This window comes from Ranitomeya imitator, chromosome 2 (genome assembly GCF_032444005.1).
Source record: "Ranitomeya imitator isolate aRanImi1 chromosome 2, aRanImi1.pri, whole genome shotgun sequence".
Taxonomy (NCBI): domain Eukaryota; kingdom Metazoa; phylum Chordata; class Amphibia; order Anura; family Dendrobatidae; genus Ranitomeya; species Ranitomeya imitator.
Genome location: NC_091283.1, coordinates 263878226 through 263895809, shown reverse-complemented (window position 1 = coordinate 263895809; position 17584 = coordinate 263878226).

Genomic DNA, 17584 nt, shown 5'->3' with positions numbered 1-17584 from the left:
TCAAAAGTATGAATTAACACATGTGGAATTATATACTTAACAAAAAAGTGTGAAACAACTGAAATTATGTCTTATATTCTAGATTCTTCAAAGTAGCCACCTTTAGCTTTGATGACTGCTTTGCACACTCTTGGCATTCTCTTGATGAGCTTCAAGCAGCAGTCACCGGGAATGGTCTTCCAACAATCTTGAAGGAGTTCACAGAGATGCTTAGCACTTGTTGTTCCTTTTGCCTTCACTCTGCGGTCCAGCTCACCCCAAACCATCTCGATTGGGTTCAGGTCTGGTGACTGTAGAGGCCAGATCATCTGGTGTAGCACCCCATCACTCTCTTTCTTGGTCAAATAGCCCTCACACCGCCTGGAGGTGTGTTTGGGGTCATTGTCCTATTGAAAAATAAATGATGGTCCAACTAAAGGCAAACCGGATGGAATAGCATGCCACTGCAAGATGCTGTTGTAGCCATGCTGGTTCAGTATGCCTTCAATTTTTAATAAATCCCAAACAGTGTCACCAGCAAAGCACCCCCACACCATCACACCTCCTCCTCCATGCTTTACGGTGGGAACCAGGCACGTAGTGTCCATCCGTTCACTTTTTCTGCGTCGCACAAAGACAAGGTGGTTGGAACCAAAGATCTCAAATTTGGACTCATCAGACCAAAGCACAGATTTCCACTGGTCTAATGTCCATTCCTTGTGTTCTTTAGCCCAAACGAGTCTCTTCTGCTTGTTTCTTGTCCTTAGCAGTGGTTTCCTAGCAGCCATTTAACCAAGTAGGCCTGCTGCACAAAGTCTCCTCTTAAAAGTTGTTGTAGAGATGTGTCTGCTGTTAGAACTATGTGTGTCATTGACCTGGTCTCTAATCTGAGCTGCTGTTAACCTGTGATTTCTGAGGCTGGTGACTCGGATAAACTTATCCTCAGAAGCAGAGGTGACTCTTGGTCTTCCTTGCCTGGGGCGGTCCTCATGTGAGCCAGTTTCTTTGTAGCGCTTGATGGTTTTTGCCACTGCACTTGGGGACACTTTCAAAGTTTTCCCAACTTTTTGGACTGACTGACCTTCATTTCTTCAAGTAATGATGGCTACGCGTTTTTCTTTACTTAGCTGCTTTTTTCTTGCCATAATACAAATTCTAACAGTGTATTCAGTAGGACCATCAGCTCTGTATCCACCAGACTTCTGCACAACACAACTGATGGTCCCAACCCCATTTATAAGGCAAGAAATCCCACTTATTAAACCTGACAGGGCACACCTGTGAAGAGAAAACCATTCCCGGTGACTACCTCTTGAAGCTCATCAAGAGAATGCCAAGAGTGTGCAAAGCAGTCATCAAAGCAAAAGGTGGCTACTTTGAAGAACCTAGAATATAAGACATATTTTCAGTTGTTTCACACTTTTTTGTTAAGTATATAATTCCTCATGTGTTAATTCATAGTTTTGATGCCTTCAGTGTGAATGTACAATTTTCATAGTCATGAAAATACAGAAAAATCTTTAAATCAGGTGTGTCCAAACTTTAGATCTGTACTGTATATATATATATATATATATATATATATATCTTTAGATTCCATACATAGTTAGATAGTAAGGACACAACCAGGCAGCATAATAGATACACGAGGGGGATAAAGGCATTAAATAGTGCAACATAACCCCCCACCAAGCAAAAGAACCAACTCCATAAGAATATATAGATCAGGAGTACACAAGGAGCATAAGGGTAATCGGAAAATATCAATACTTTATTAAATTACATGTATACATACAAAGTGTAAATATAAATAATGTCAAAGTAGCAACAAAATACAGTGCTCAAGGATGGTTAAAATAGTACATAAGTGGGCAACCCCCGGTGTGCACCGTCCATGGAGCCAGTGTGCAAGGAAACGGTAAAAGTGTTCTGCTATAGGTGTATAAGTATAAATGCACCAATACATTGACAATGCCCAGTGGCAATTAGAGGAGAGAGTATCACACAGCTACACTTACCAAGGTACCAGGACAGGGCACACCGAACGGGATCCACCTATGCGACCCCCGACGCGCGTTTCGCCCACAGATAAGATGGCTTTATCAAGGGGAGATAACGCTAGGTGAGTTATGGCAACCTTAAATAGGGCCGGCCTCCCCACATGTGATGCGTCACATGCCGAGTCCCAGCCAGTAACAGCGGCGTACCCGGCGCATGCGCATGTGGACCGCCAAGCACCGCGTCACAGGGGGCGTCAAGCAACGCAGGCGCGCCTGGGAAAAAACACCCATGATGCACGTGCGGTGCATGCAAGACGCCGCTGCGACGGGGAGCGAGGAGGAAAACACAGCGCATGTGCACTACCGCAGTGAGACGGTTATGAAGAAAAGGACCTCCCACAGATGACACCGTCAGGTGATACCGACACTGAAAAAAAGGGGGGGAAGGTGGCCCATAAGTTAATACAGCCCCATAGAGCAAAATGTTAAGCGGGTATACAACCTAAAAGTGGCAGGAGACAAGATTTTCAATCAATATAATAATACATTAAGGCAAGTTGTGCCGCACTCCATAGAAGCTGATGGTCGGTATATGTTGCAGCATGAAGCGGTGGCATCCTCAAAAATGTTTGGGAAGGAGGTCCATACCAGTCACAGAATATATGATGGATGTCAATAACTCAGTCCAGTGTTGAGAAATGGCTAAAAAACATACAAAACAGTAATAAGTAAAATTAAAAACATAATTAAAACCAAAGCAGAAAGGGGGAATCCCTGAATGGGGACCCACTGTTAGGGGAAGATATTAAAAACTGGGGAGGCAAGAGATGAACAAAACGCAGAAGACCCATAACCTAAAATTGGAAAAATGAAAATAAAAAAGAAGGAACGTTCAATCATAGAATAGGTTAGGTGGCCAGCAGGCATAATGCCAAAGTACTTGAGGGAAACATCCCCATAAGGATTCAAAGAAAGGAGGAGAAATTCAGGGACTCGTTTAATCCTTTAGGGACCATAGTGTCAACGCGAACAATCCAGCCTGCTTCACGTTGGGCAAGGATTTTTTTATAATTTCCACCTCTTATACCAAGGTGGATGCTCTCGATGCCTCTGACCTGAAGAGTCCCCGCATCACAATCATGAAATTGTTTAAAGTGGCGGGGGATAGTCTTCAGGTCAGAGGCATCATCAAGAGTCCTAGCTGCCCATATGTCCCTCACGTGTTCACGGACGCGTACCCGTAACTCCCTAGATGTTAATCCGATATAGATCAGAGAGCATCCACATGTAGCATAATAGACAATGTTTGAAGTACTGCACGTAATGTGTTGCCTGATCGAAAATTCCTTTCTACCATCGGAAGATTTAAAAGTTGTGGCCCGTACGACATTATCACATGCCACACAATGGCCACATTTAAAGGAGCCAAGGACCGGGCCCCTGGAACTGAAAGGATTAACAATAGACGGGACATAGTGGCTGCGGACAAGCAAACTACTCAGATTGGGGGATCTTTTGGCGGTCATTAGCGGAAAGTCACCCAAAGTTTGGGCCAGAGCGGGTTCGGTCATCAAAACTAGACCAGTGTCTTCTAAGTATATCCCTCATATTAGACCATTCATGGTTATACGTTGTGATGAACCTGATGTTATCTGCGTCAGTTCTTCCCCTCCGTCCACGACTGTTGGTGTACAGCAGGTCTCTACGGGGCGTCCGCCTGGCCCTCTCAAAACCCCGCCGAATACTTCTGCGACTGTATCCGCGATCCCTGAAGCGCCCCTCAAGGTCAACCGCCTGTGCCATAAATCTATCATCGGTGGAACAAATCCGCCTCATTCTTAGGAACTGTCCAACCGGAACGGCCCCAATGGTGGAAGGATTGTGTGCAGAACCAGCATACAACAGAGCATTAACCGCAGTCGACTTCCTGAATACATCAGTCTGGATCCGACGTGTGCTGTCGACCTCCAGCTTGACGTCCAGAAAGTCGATATGCTGTGAATCAAAATTGTATGTTAATTTGATGTTAAAACAATTCTCGTTGAGCTGGCCCATAAAATCCCCGAGCTGCTGCGCTGTACCCTCCCACAAAAATAGGACGTCATCAATATATCTTAGCCAGCACAGCACATGGTCGGCGGCCTGCACCCCCCCGCCGCCAAAAACATGTCTCTCCCATGAGCCCAAGAAGAGATTGGCATACGAGGGGGCACAGGCCGCGCCCATGGCCGTGCCGCGCTTCTGCAAATAAAATCTGTCCTTAAAGGTAAAGAAATTATGGGTCAGGGCAAAGCGCAGCAGCTCGAGGATTAACTCACACATGGGGCCGCCCAGGTCGGAGGTCCCCAAGAAGAGGCGGACTGCGGCTAGACCTTGTTCGTGGTCAATGCACGTGTATAACGTCTGCACATCGGCGGTGACCAAGAGGACACCCGGGTCCACAAAGACGCCGTCAACCCGAGAAAGGACGTCCGTCGTGTCCCTGACAAAAGATGGTAAAACCTCAACCAGAGGTTTAAGCTAATAGTCGATGAATTTATAAATGGGGTCACATAACCCCTCAATGCCAGACACGATCGGACGCCCCGGTGGGTCGACGGCGTCCTTGTGGATCTTAGGAAGTAGATAAAACGTGGGTATTTTTGGTGACCTCACCGTTAGACCTTCCAAAACCTTCCTATCAATGATCCCTTCCTCAAAAGCCCTACCAAGGATACCCTGCAGCTGAGACGAAAAGGCAGACAGAGGGTTATATGTTAATTTGGTGTAGGTGGTAGTGTCCCTTAACTGATGGAACGCTTCCTACTCGTATTTGTCACACGGCCAGATGACTATGTTCCCCCCCTTGTCTGCTGGTTTGATAACAATGTCCTTAAAGGACTGCAACTCTTTGATAGCCTTTCTCTGCTTGAATGTTAAATTGTCAAATTTACATCTCGAGGATAAGTGTCTAAAGTCCTCGGTAACCAGTCTGGTAAAAATATCCACGGCTGGGCACAGAGACAAGGGGGGAACCTAGTCGATCTGGGCATGCATGCAGGCGGGAACCTACCTTGTGAGTTACTTGATTGTTCCTCTAAAAGATCTTCCAAATCCTGCAATGCCTCCCTCTCCGTCTCAGCCGCAGGTCCCTGGGCTTGATAATTTTTATGGTGTAATTTTTTTAAAACAAGTTTTCGGGAAAATAAATGGAGGTCCTTCATTGCTGAAAAGAAATCAAAAGAATTAGTGGGAGAAAAACTTAACCCCCTACTAAGAACTTCAATCTGAATATCAGAGAAGGACCGTGTAGATAAATTTAATACCTGAAGGCCCCCATTATTACTGATCCCCTGTTGTTTGCCTGACGCGGTCATAGCCTTTGAGGTCTGTCGTGTGACAATCTTTTTGATATGTGTTATGTCTGCTAATGAAAGGTGTAATGAAGGCAATCCAGAGACACAGTGTGCCTAGCGATCCGAGCGCACACAGTGATCTGACAAATACCAAAAAACAAAAGAACGAGCTCTGAGACGTGGAAACTCTGTAGACTGCACACCTGATCCTATCCTAAACACAACTAATAGCGGCTGTGGATTGCGCCTAGCAACTACCTATGCAACTCGGCACAGCCTAAGAAACTAGCTAGCCTGAAGATAGAAAAATAGGCCTGACTTGCCCCCAGAGAAATACCCCAAAGGAAAAGGCAGCCCCCCACATATAATGACTGTGAGTAAGATGAAAAGACAAAACGTAGGGATGAAATAGATTCAGCAAAGTGGGGCCCGATAATCTTAGACAGAGCGAGGATAGTAAAGCGAACTTTGCAGTCTACAAAAAACCCTAAAGCAAAAACCACGCAAAGGGGGCAAAAAAGACCCACCGTGCCGAACTAACGGCACGGCGGTACACCCTTTGCTTCTCAGAGCTACCAGCAAAACATAAGACAAGCCGGACAGAAAAAAAAGCAACAAAATAGCAAAAAAGCACTTAGCTATACAGAGCAGCAGGTCACAGGAACAATCAGGAGAAGCTCAGATCCAACACTGGAACATTGACAAGGAGCAGGGATAGCAGCATCAGGCGGAGTTAAGTAACGAAGCAGTTAACGAGCTCACCAGAACACCTGAGGAAGGAAGCTCAGAAGCTGCAGTACCACTTGTGACCACAGGAGTGAATTCAGCCACAGAATTCACAACAGATATGTAGGTCAGGTCCAGATTGCTCTCCTCTAGCTGCCATCCGTGGAGTGTTTGTGTCTTCAGAAGGCGCGTTAGATCTAGTTGATCTGGAACGTGATCTTGAACTTGAGAAGTTTCTAAAGCGGGGGCGTGATCGGTCACCCAGGCCGCGCCATCTATAGACGTTAGAGGTCTTTTTGTCATTCACATCCCGCTTAAATTTTTTGGCTTTAGAGCCTTGAATTTCATTAACCCATTTTTGGAGTTCTATGTCCATATCATCGTTCAATTTTTTTAACGCATCTCCCGACATATCTTTTTTAAGTTTAGTTTGAACAACTTCAATCTCTGTCTCAATCTCACATAATTTAGATAAGTCCAAGCCCTTCAACAATGCCATAAACCCCAAAGAGCAAGTGTTTGAAAGCTCCTCCCACTTACTCTTGAAATCCTCATCTATAATGGGGAATGAAGGGAAAACTTGGATTCTGAGTCCACGGGGAATAAGTCCCCCTTCCAGGTATTTTTCAAGATACGCATGGTTCCACCAAACCTTAGTTCTCTTTTTCAAGAGATCTTTAAAATGCCCAACAGTCTCCTGCAAGTCAGCACCTGCCCCCTCAAGACCCCCCGTTAAAACCATCCTTGAATGTATCATTTATTTGAGCACGCCATGTAGAGTCTCCTCTTAAAAGTTGTAGAGATGTGTCTGCTGTTAGAACTATGTGTGTCATTGACCTGGTCTCTAATCTGAGCTGCTGTTAACCTGTGATTCCTGAGGCTGGTGACTCGGATAAACTTATCCTCAGAAGCAGAGGTGACTCTTGGTCTTCCTTTCCTGGGGCGGTCCTCATGTGAGCCAGTTTCTTTGTAGCGCTTGATGGTTTTTGCCACTGCACTTGGGGACACTTTCAAAGTTTTCTCAACTTTTTGGACTGACTGACCTTCATTTCTTAAAGTAATGATGGCTACGCGTTTTTCTTTACTTAGCTGCTTTTTTCTTGCCATAATACAAATTCTAACAGTGTATTCAGTAGGACCATCAGCTGTGTATCCACCAGAGTTCTGCACAACACAACTGATGGTCCCAACCCCATTTATAAGGCAAGAAATCCCACTTATTAAACCTGACAGGGCACACCTGTGAAGAGAAAACCATTCCCGGTGACTACCTCTTGAAGCTCATCAAGAGAATGCCAAGAGTGTGCAAAGCAGTCATCAAAGCAAAAGGTGGCTACTTTGAAGAACCTAGAATATAAGACATATTTTCAGTTGTTTCACACTTTTATGTTAAGTATATAATTCCTCATGTGTTAATTCATAGTTTTGATGCCTTCAGTGTGAATGTACAATTTTCATAGTCATGAAAATACAGAAAAATCTTTAAATCAGGTGTGTCCAAACTTTAGATCTGTACTGTATATATATATATATATATATATATATATATATATATATATATACATATATATATATATATATATATATATCTTTAGATTCCACACATAGTTAGATAGTAGAATAGGGTTATGTAAAATCATTGCAGAACCCGACAGGATATGAGACATGGTTTACACCGATGTAGTTGTCCAGTGCGATTCTGAGACTGTGGGGGAATCTCCTCTGTGGGGAATATTTTCCGTTCTTTGTCGTCTTTATTGTGTTTGATGGTGCAGTGGCGTGAAAGCCCATGTTTGAGAAAACCCTATTTGATCTTGGGACGGTGTGAGTTCAGCCTTTTGTGGGGGGTTGGGTCGTCCTTCCCACATATACATTCTGACATCTAATATATAATTGCCTAGAATACTACTTCCTGCAATTTGTGCCAACTTCCTGTCCGGAGCTAATGTCCGGAGATAATGTCCGGAGATAATGTCCGGAGCTAATGTCCGGAGATAAGTGACGTCAACAGTGTCCAGTGTCTGATTGGTTGCCTCCTGCTGCGAGCGACCAATCAGAAACGTGCCGTACTGTGACACACTCTGCCCGCCATTTTGGTGTGATTTTTGAATTTTTACCTTACAGCAAGTTTCTACTGCGAGGAGGCGGGCCCAGTGACGTTGCTCTTCAAGCTCCTGCCGAATTTCGTCAAAAAAATGATAATACCATTTACCAAAACTATATATATTTAGTTGTGAAGTGGTTCAGTGACATTTTCACACCAATTTTGAACTTTTGTTTGGTGTTTTCTCCATATACTGCCTATTATTCACTGACTGTTATACTGAGAGACTGCCGTTTATTAACCTCTTCTTTGCCACATTGGGTATATTGCTCTATTATTTGCCACATAAGGACATTGTCCATTATTGCCCAGCAATTTCTCTGCAATATAAACTGCCTATTTATTAATATCTGCATTCCTGCAAAGAACTATTGCCTATTATTAACTGGGTATTTTCCTACTACCTGACATTGTTCTTAAGCAAAGAACCGTTGTTGTGGCATTTGCCACAACACGCAAAGTTGTCGTCTGATGTCTTTCATCCCTCCCCTCATAAGCATGTTCATGGATCCTGTGTAACTGTACCTTAAATAACAAGAATTGTCAAGAGCTGGTGAGTGCAGCCATTTTTTGTTCTTTCTTACTATTATTTATTAATTGTATTATTTTTACATTTGAATAAATAAAGTATATATGGATTCTAGACTCCCGATTCTTTAGAATCGGGCTGCCATCTAGTTAGCATATAATCACATAGATGACAGAACTGGTGGAACATGACATGGGACTTTTCATAGGAAAATGTCACCTGTAGAAAAAAGGGTGAATTCAGAGAGACCATGGCAGATCGCATGACAACATACACAACTTGTCAGATCGCATGTAATGACTTTATTCGTCCAATCGTCTGAGATTACCTTGACGATTGGTGGATGGGCTCACAACTTTTGGACAAATCTTGTGCTAAGAATCTCATGTGTTTTTTCATATATTTCACAAGCCATTATGCTATTCCCATTTCATGTATTGCACATTTCCTTGCTCTAGCACAGATTAATTTTGAGTGCAGCCATTAATCTATTTGCTATATGACTTTTTTGGTTATGCACCAGTTCAGATTAGATTGCTGTTCAGTCAGTTTTTCTATATCTACTTTATTCGGAAGACGCCACTTTTAGTGAATGTTCCATCTTCTTTGTTATCTTTCTTTGTGATAGGACATTATTTAATGATGGAGCTGTATTCGAAATGTTAAAAGCGGATTGCTAGGTAATGTTTTTCCCACTCCAGCTGTCTGACATGCTCACCATGCTCCTCCAGAGTACGTGAGGAACTCAATATATCATCCAGGAAAATTACCACAAATCCACCAATCAGTGAGAAAAAATATAATTAATGATATTTTCAAAGACTGGTGAAGCATTGGTTACCCCGAATGGCAGCATCAAATGTTCAATCTGCCCCTCAGGTGTATTGTGTGCGGTCTTCCACCCGTCACAATGGCGATACGTATAAGGTTATATGCCCCTCTCACGTTAAGTCTGTAAAACCATTTATCTCCAGGTAATTGGCTAAACAGGTCAGATATAAGGGGTAAAGGATCGGGAAGGTGAGCTGTGATTTTATTACTCTCTCTGAAGTCCAAGCATGGACGCCGCCCTCCATCCTATTAACAAAACCCCCACAGCGACTGGAGAGGAGCATGGCCGTATATAACCCTTAGCCGGACACTGGAGGGGTTAAATAAGCGAGATTTCGGCATTTTAGCTCCTGGTGTGGAGGCGATAGCACAATCATATGCCGCCATATACTAGACGTCCAGTAACCGGTAATAATTCCCTCATGTGTGGGGTCTATTTGTCTCCAGAGAAATCACACGTTACATTCCACACAGAACATTGTGTAGAAAAGGCGGCGCGAGGTAATTGTGCCAGTAGTGAGGGCGAATAATGGCGGAAATGTCACTGACTGAGGAGAAGTTTCCATGTAGCGTCTTTACTGCGGATCACGTGACCCCTGACTCCTCCCCCTGTGACCTCATCACAGGTCCTGTGCGCACAGAGCAGCCATATATGTGGAGTGCGGCTCTGCAGGTGGAGGTATGTGGAGATTCCCCATTACTGAGCCGGGGACATTAACCCCTTCTGCACTGAGACTCTTTATAAGTTGTTGTTCTGTTTCCTGTAATAGATACATACGAGCCAACTATGGAGGACAGGAAGTGAGGGAGCGGATTGTTCTCCTAGTACAGGGCCCCTTTCTTGGCCCCACACAGTGTAATGCCACCATTATGCCCTGTAAGCAGGGTTCTGCCCCACACCCAGCTGCCTCGGGCACTTTACAATGAGCTGGTACCTCAGATTCTTCCCCGCACCCCTTTCCTTTGTTGGCGCCAAATCTGTTCTGCCTTTGGGGCTCTGGCCTTTATAATATCAGTAACTGCGTCATCAAGGTTTCCTGACCAGGTGCACCCTCTAGACTCTTCCCTCCGGAAACCCTCCCTCTTCCCATTGATGTCACATGGTCCCGTCTGGACGGCAGATAGCAGTCGTTTTGTAAAAATGAAGCACAGCCCTGAGGAGTCTTTTTTATGACTCTCCTTTTTACACCCCTTATGTAATATACAGTGGGGCAAAAAAGTATTTAGTCAGTCAGCAATAGTGCAAGTTCCACCACTTAAAAAGATGAGAGGCGTCTGTAATTTACATCATAGGTAGACCTCAACTATGGGAGACAAACTGAGAAAAAAAAATCCAGAAAATCACATTGTCTGTTTTTTTAACATTTTATTTGCATATTATGGTGAAAAATAAGTATTTGGTCAGAAACAAAATTTCATCTCAATACTTTGTAATATATCCTTTGTTGGCAATGACAGAGGTCAAACGTTTTCTGTAAGTCTTCACAAGGTTGCCACACACTGTTGTTGGTATGTTGGCCCATTCCTCCATGCAGATCTCCTCTAGAGCAGTGATGTTTTTGGCTTTTCGCTTGGCAACACGGACTTTCAACTCCCTCCAAAGGTTTTCTATAGGGTTGAGATCTGGAGACTGGCTAGGCCACTCCAGGACCTTGAAATGCTTCTTACGAAGCCTCTCCTTCGTTGCCCTGGCGGTGTGCTTTGGATCATTGTCATGTTGAAAGACCCAGCCACGTTTCATCTTCAATGCCCTTGCTGATGGAAGGAGGTTTGCACTCAAAATCTCACGATACATGGCCCCATTCATTCTTTCATGTACCCGGATCAGTCGTCCTGGCCCCTTTGCAGAGAAACAGCCCCAAAGCATGATGTTTCCACCACCATGCTTTACAGTAGGTATGGTGTTTGATGGATGCAACTCAGTATTCTTTTTCCTCCAAACACGACAAGTTGTGTTTCGACCAAACAGTTCCAGTTTGGTTTCATCAGACCATAGGACATTCTCCCAAAACTCCTCTGGATCATCCAAATGCTCTCTAGCAAACTTCAGACGGGCCCGCACATGTACTGGCTTAAGCAGTGGGACACGTCTGGCACTGCAGGATCTGAGTCCATGGTGGCGTAGTGTGTTACTTATGGTAGGCCTTGTTACATTGGTCCCAGCTCTCTGCAGTTCATTCACTAGGTCCCCCCGCATGGTTCTGGGATTTTTGCACACCGTTCTTGTGATCATTCTGACCCCACAGGGTGGGATTTTGCGTGGAGCCCCAGATCGAGGGAGATTATCAGTGGTCTTATATGTCTTCCATTTTCTAATTATTGCTCCCACTGTTGATTTCTTCACTCCAAGCTGGTTGGCTATTGCAGATTCAGTCTTCCCAGCCTGGTGCAGGGCTACAATTTTGTTTCTGGTGTCCTTTGACAGCTCTTTGGTCTTCACCATAGTGGAGTTTGGAGTGAGACTGTTTGAGGGTGTGCACAGGTGTCTTTTTATACTGATAACAAGTTTAAACAGGTGCCATTACTACAGGTAATGAGTGGAGGAAAGAGGAGACTCTTAAAGAAGAAGTTACAGGTCTGTGAGAGCCAGAAATCTTGATTGTTTGTTTCTGACCAAATACTTATTTTCCACCATAATATGCAAATAAATTGTTAAAAAAACAGACAATGTGATTTACTGGATTTTTTTTTCTCAGTTTGTCTCCCATAGTTGAGGTCTACCTATGATGTAAATTACAGACGCCTCTCATCTTTTTAAGTGGTGGAACTTGCACTATTGCTGACTGACTAAATACTTTTTTGCCCCACTGTATATGGTGGCGCTCACACAGTATAATGTTCTCATAGTACTGGCATCTCTCATAAAAAAGGTATTTTCACACTACCGCCATACCCCCACACAGTATAATGTTCTCATAGTACCGCCATACCCCCACACAGTATAATGTTCTCATAGTACCGCCATACCCCCACACACAGTATAATGTTCTCATAGTACCGCCATACCCCCACACATGGTATAATGTTCCTACAGTACCGCCATCCCCCCCCCACACAGTATAATGTTCTCATAGTACCTCCATCCCACACACACAGTATAATGTTCCTACAGTACCGCCATACCCCACACACAGTATAAAGTTCTCATACTACCACCATACCCCCACACACAGTATAATCTTATTTTACCACCATCCCACCACACAAAGTATAATGTTCCTACAGTACCGCCATACCCCCACACACAGTATATTGTTCTCATACTGCCGCCATACCCCCACACACAGTATTTTGTTCCCACAATAGTGGCTCCCACAGACACAGGACAATGTTCCCACAGGACTGGCATCCCCCTCACACAGTATAATGTCCCCACAGTACTGCCATCCCCCCACTTTCTAATGTTCCCACAGTACTGCCCCCTACATGCACAATATGGTACCATCCACCTCACTGACTACCTCCGACCACCGACAATTAATAAATACTCACTTAGCCTCATTCTTGGTACAAATACTAATGAACCCAGGATCTATGAGATATTTACCATACGATAGTTGGATAGGCAGGAGTGTATCATCCATAAAGGTAGCCCACTCGGTTGCTATGATGCCTATGAATTGACAGGGCTCGGTGGGGTGTGGTATTGGTCACCCTCTCCTTCCCATCATCACAATGTCAGCGATATCCACATTCCCATGACGGTGATACCGCTGAATAGATTAGTGACTCAGGGAGTGGAAAGCTCCTGATCCACCATTCAGCCTTCACTTCTGAGTCTGAGACTCCGTGCACTGCAGGCACAATGACGTCACTACATCACACCTGTAGTACGGAGCCTCAGTACTCACACCGCACAGACCAGAGCAGCGCTCCTCAGGAACCCAGTTGGCTGAGTAGTGTGTGATTTTTTTCAAATATCATGAATTGTGGGGGCATCATATTAAGAGAAGAGCTGTTGGGACTCTCATACTGAATGTGTGGCTGGTAGGGGCCATTATACTGGGGTTGTGGTGGACTGTAAATGCCTCCATACTGAGTGGGATTTTATTTTGTGCAGCAGGTTGTGGTAGCCATAATTAGAGATGAGCGAATATGTTCAGAAAACGATCGCCAAACATAAACTCGGCACGAATATGGTACATTCGGATTAATGATCGGCAACACGAACATTTTTCTTAAGATTGGAAAAAGTCGGTAAAAGACATAATAGAAGCCGGCAATACATGTGCCGCGTTTAGGAAAATCACAGCCAACACTGGGCGTTTTTGCTGCGTTTTTATATGCTAATTTTCAGCTGCTTTTTCCATTACCAGGAAAGTCTATGAGATTTCAGAAATCTCATACACAGACATTGGTTTTTTTGTCATCAGGATTTTGTGCTTTGCAGCCTTATTTTTTACATAGAGCATGTCAATTCTTTCAGCGTTTTTGCAGCGTTTTTCACCCATAGACTTAAATGGATGGTAAAAAAAATGCTGCAAATACGCAGGTTGACCTTTTTTTGTAGCGTATTTGTTGCAGAAAAGTCAAGGACAGCCGGATGTGACCTCACACTCGGCTCTGCTACCTCTAGATGGCAGGCTGCATGATGCATCCATACAGCCTGTCATTGAGCAGAGTGGACCTGAACCCCATTCACTTGAATGGGGGGCCCGACAATACAGTGTTTGATACTCTGTCATATGCATGACAGCCCGGCAAACACCGCTACTGAACAGCAGTGAAACCATCCCCGCCGGTCAGAGAGCCGCAGTTCCCCCACTGTCAAAAGACAGCGGGAGCGCTCAGCTGTGATCACAGGTATACAGGTTCCTTCCGGTCACTGGTGTCAGCTGATGGGACAACTGCTCCCATCATCCGACACCTGCTGCCGCTAATAACAGTGAGTGCAGGAGCGGATGATAGGAGTATTCTTCAGCTGCTTCTGTGCAGTAAATACATAATTAAAAAAAACTGCCTGGGTTCCCCCTATTTTTGATAGCAAGCCAGGCAAAACTCACAGCTGGGGGCTGCAAGCCTCAACTGTCAGCTTCAGCAAGGCTAGTTATCAAGAATAGAGGGGTCCCCACACTGTATTTTTTAATAATTCTCACGGTGAACTCGCCTCTGCACCGTGCGACTTTCTCATGGTGCTAGCGGGGTTTCTCACCGAGGTCACCGCAGTTCAGCCTGGCTGGGAACGGAGCATCAGTGATGTCACCGCCAGACACTGAAGCTGCGCTCGCAGCAGCTCATTCACCAGTGGTTCTCAGCCTGGACGGTCACATCTTGGCACCATCCAGGTAGGAAACTATTTCTCCCCCAGACATGAATTACAGCGTGGAACTGTCAGGATCCTGTCAGGACCGACGCACTGTCACGGCTGAACAGGGTAACTCACCCACACTACAGGAGGGTCCGGGGTCAGATACCACAAGAAAAACTCAGACAGACGGGACCTGCACAGCGTGCTGAGTATGGTAGAGAACAGAAGGACCTACGATCATGTGACCACAGGGGGCGGGGCTTAGCGTCCTGCTGTTGGAGATGAGTGTAGGATATTACAGGGAATCTGAAGTAAAGGAGAGGGGAACTCAGGTCGGACAGGCGGGGGTCATACACGGAGAGGGAGGCGCAGTACACAGGGGCAATCAGAAGAATAATCAGGACGTAGCAAGAGATCAGAAAAACCAGAACGGGCAATAGACGGTACAGAAACAGCAGGCAGGAATCACAACAGGAACAGAACCAGATCAGAAACTAAACTGACAGACTAGTACTTGCACAAAGCAGAGGCACACCAGGGTCAGACACACTCAGCCAAGGGTCAGAGTATAAACGACAAGGACTGACCTCAGAGTGAGGCTATAAAAAGCCTCCCAGGACCCAGAAAGAGGCCATCCAAGTTAACCCTGCAACTACCTGACCCGAGAGCACAGTAAACCATGACAGTACCCCCTACTTAATGGGGGACCTCTGGACCCCCAGGTTTCTCAGGATTCCGAGCATGGAATGCCCGAACCAGACGATCAGTGTGTACCGACCTGGCTGGCACCCAAGACCGGTCCTCCGGCCCATACCCACTCCAATGCACCAGGTATTGTAAAGACCCCCGAACCCGCCGGGAATCTACAATATGTTGTACCTCGAATTCCATATGCCCCTCAACCAAGACTGGGGAGGGAACAGCACCTGGATCTTCCACCACCAATCCCAAGGGTTTAAGCAAGGATCTATGGAATACGTTATGAAGTTTCAATGAGGGAGGGAGGCGAAGACGATACGCCACCGGGTTTCCTACCTCAACGATCTCGTAGGGACCGATGAACTTAGGTCCCAGTTTGGCGGAGGGCAAACCGAGACTTATATTTCGCATAGAGAGCCATACCTTGTCCCCACACTGCAAAACCTGAGCAGAGTTCCTTTTTTTTATCCGCAAAACGCTTATAATTCTCCTGAGCCCTGGAAATATTTAGTCAGACTTTTGACCATAACTCCCTGATTCGGCTGACACAGTCCTCAGCTCCAGGACAGCCCGAATCTAATCGTGAGAATTCACCAAAATGGGGGTTCAGACCATAATTAATAAAAAATGGTGACCTACCGGTTGATTGATTGGTACGGTTGTTGAAAGCAAACTCTGCTAACGGTAGGGCATCACACCAGTCGCTTTGCAGAGCAGAAGTCAAACATCGAAGAATTTGTTCAAGCGACTAGTTGGTGCGCTCTGTCTGTCCGTTACTCTCTGGGTGGTAAGCTGAGGAAAAAGACAAAGATATCCCCAACCTTTTGCAAAAAGCCCGCCAAAACTTAGCCACAAATTGTGCCCCTACTATCCGATACAATGTCCATAGGAACCCCATGTAACCGAACAATTTGTGCAAGGAAATGCTTAGCGAGAGTCTCTGCTGAAGGTAGACTTGCCATAGGCACAAAATATCTTAGAAAACCTGTCTATGACTACCCAGATTACTGTGTTACCCCGGGACGCAGGAAGGTTGTTAATGAAGTCCATGGACAAGTGAGTCTATGGTCTTCCTGGAATTGATAAAGGCATCAATTCCCCGACCGTCCGGCGATGAAAGCTCTTAAAACGGGCGCATACCACACACACAGCGACATACTTCTTAATATCTGAAGCCATTAAAGGCCACCAAAAGACTAGCTACTGACTCTCGTGTGGCAGAAATGCCCGGGTGAGCACTCAGTTTTGAATCATGGAACTCTCGCAGGAGCTTGGAACGTAATTGCTGAGGAACAAACAATTTGTTTTCAGGTTTGGACCTTGGAGCTAAAGATTGAGCCCCTACAATCTCCCGCTCCAATTCCGATGACACTTCAGCTATAATGATATTGGGTTGAAGAATGGGGGATGGCGGATCAGGGGCGGATAGCGGCTCAAAACTATGTGATAAAGCATCAGCTTTCACATTCTTAGACCCTGGATAAAACGTTTTTGAGAATTGGAATCGGGGAAAAAAAAGTGACCAACGGGCCTGCCTGGGAGTCAGTCTTTTAGCAGATTTGATATACTCTAGGTTTTTGTGGTCGGCGATGACCGTGATGGGGGAGCCGCCCCCTCCAAAAAATGCCTCTATTCCTCGAACGCCAACTTAATTGCTAAGAGTTCTCTATTACCAACGTCCTAATTCCTCTCAGCCTGAGAACATTTTTTCGAGAAGTAGGCACAAGGTTTGAGATTAGTCAGAGAAGCAGGTCCCTGTGACAACACTGCCCCCACCCCATCCTCTGAAGCGTCAACTTCAACTACAAACGGCTTGGATGAGTCAAGTTGCACCAGAACAGGAGCAGATGTGAAACAGTTTTTCAAAGTTAGAAAAGATTGTTTGGCTGACGAGTACCAATTCCTGACATCTGCCCCTTTACATGTGAGATCAGTAAGGGGTTTTACAATCTGAGAAAAACATTTGATAAACCTGCGATAGTAATTTGCAAATCCCAAAAAGCGCTGGAGTTCCCTAGGGTCCTGAGGCTGGACCCACTCCATAATGGCTTGCACCTTCTTGGGATCCATACGAAACCCCTGTGGAGAGATTATGAGACCCAAAAATGATAGCTCCTGAACGAAAAAAGAACA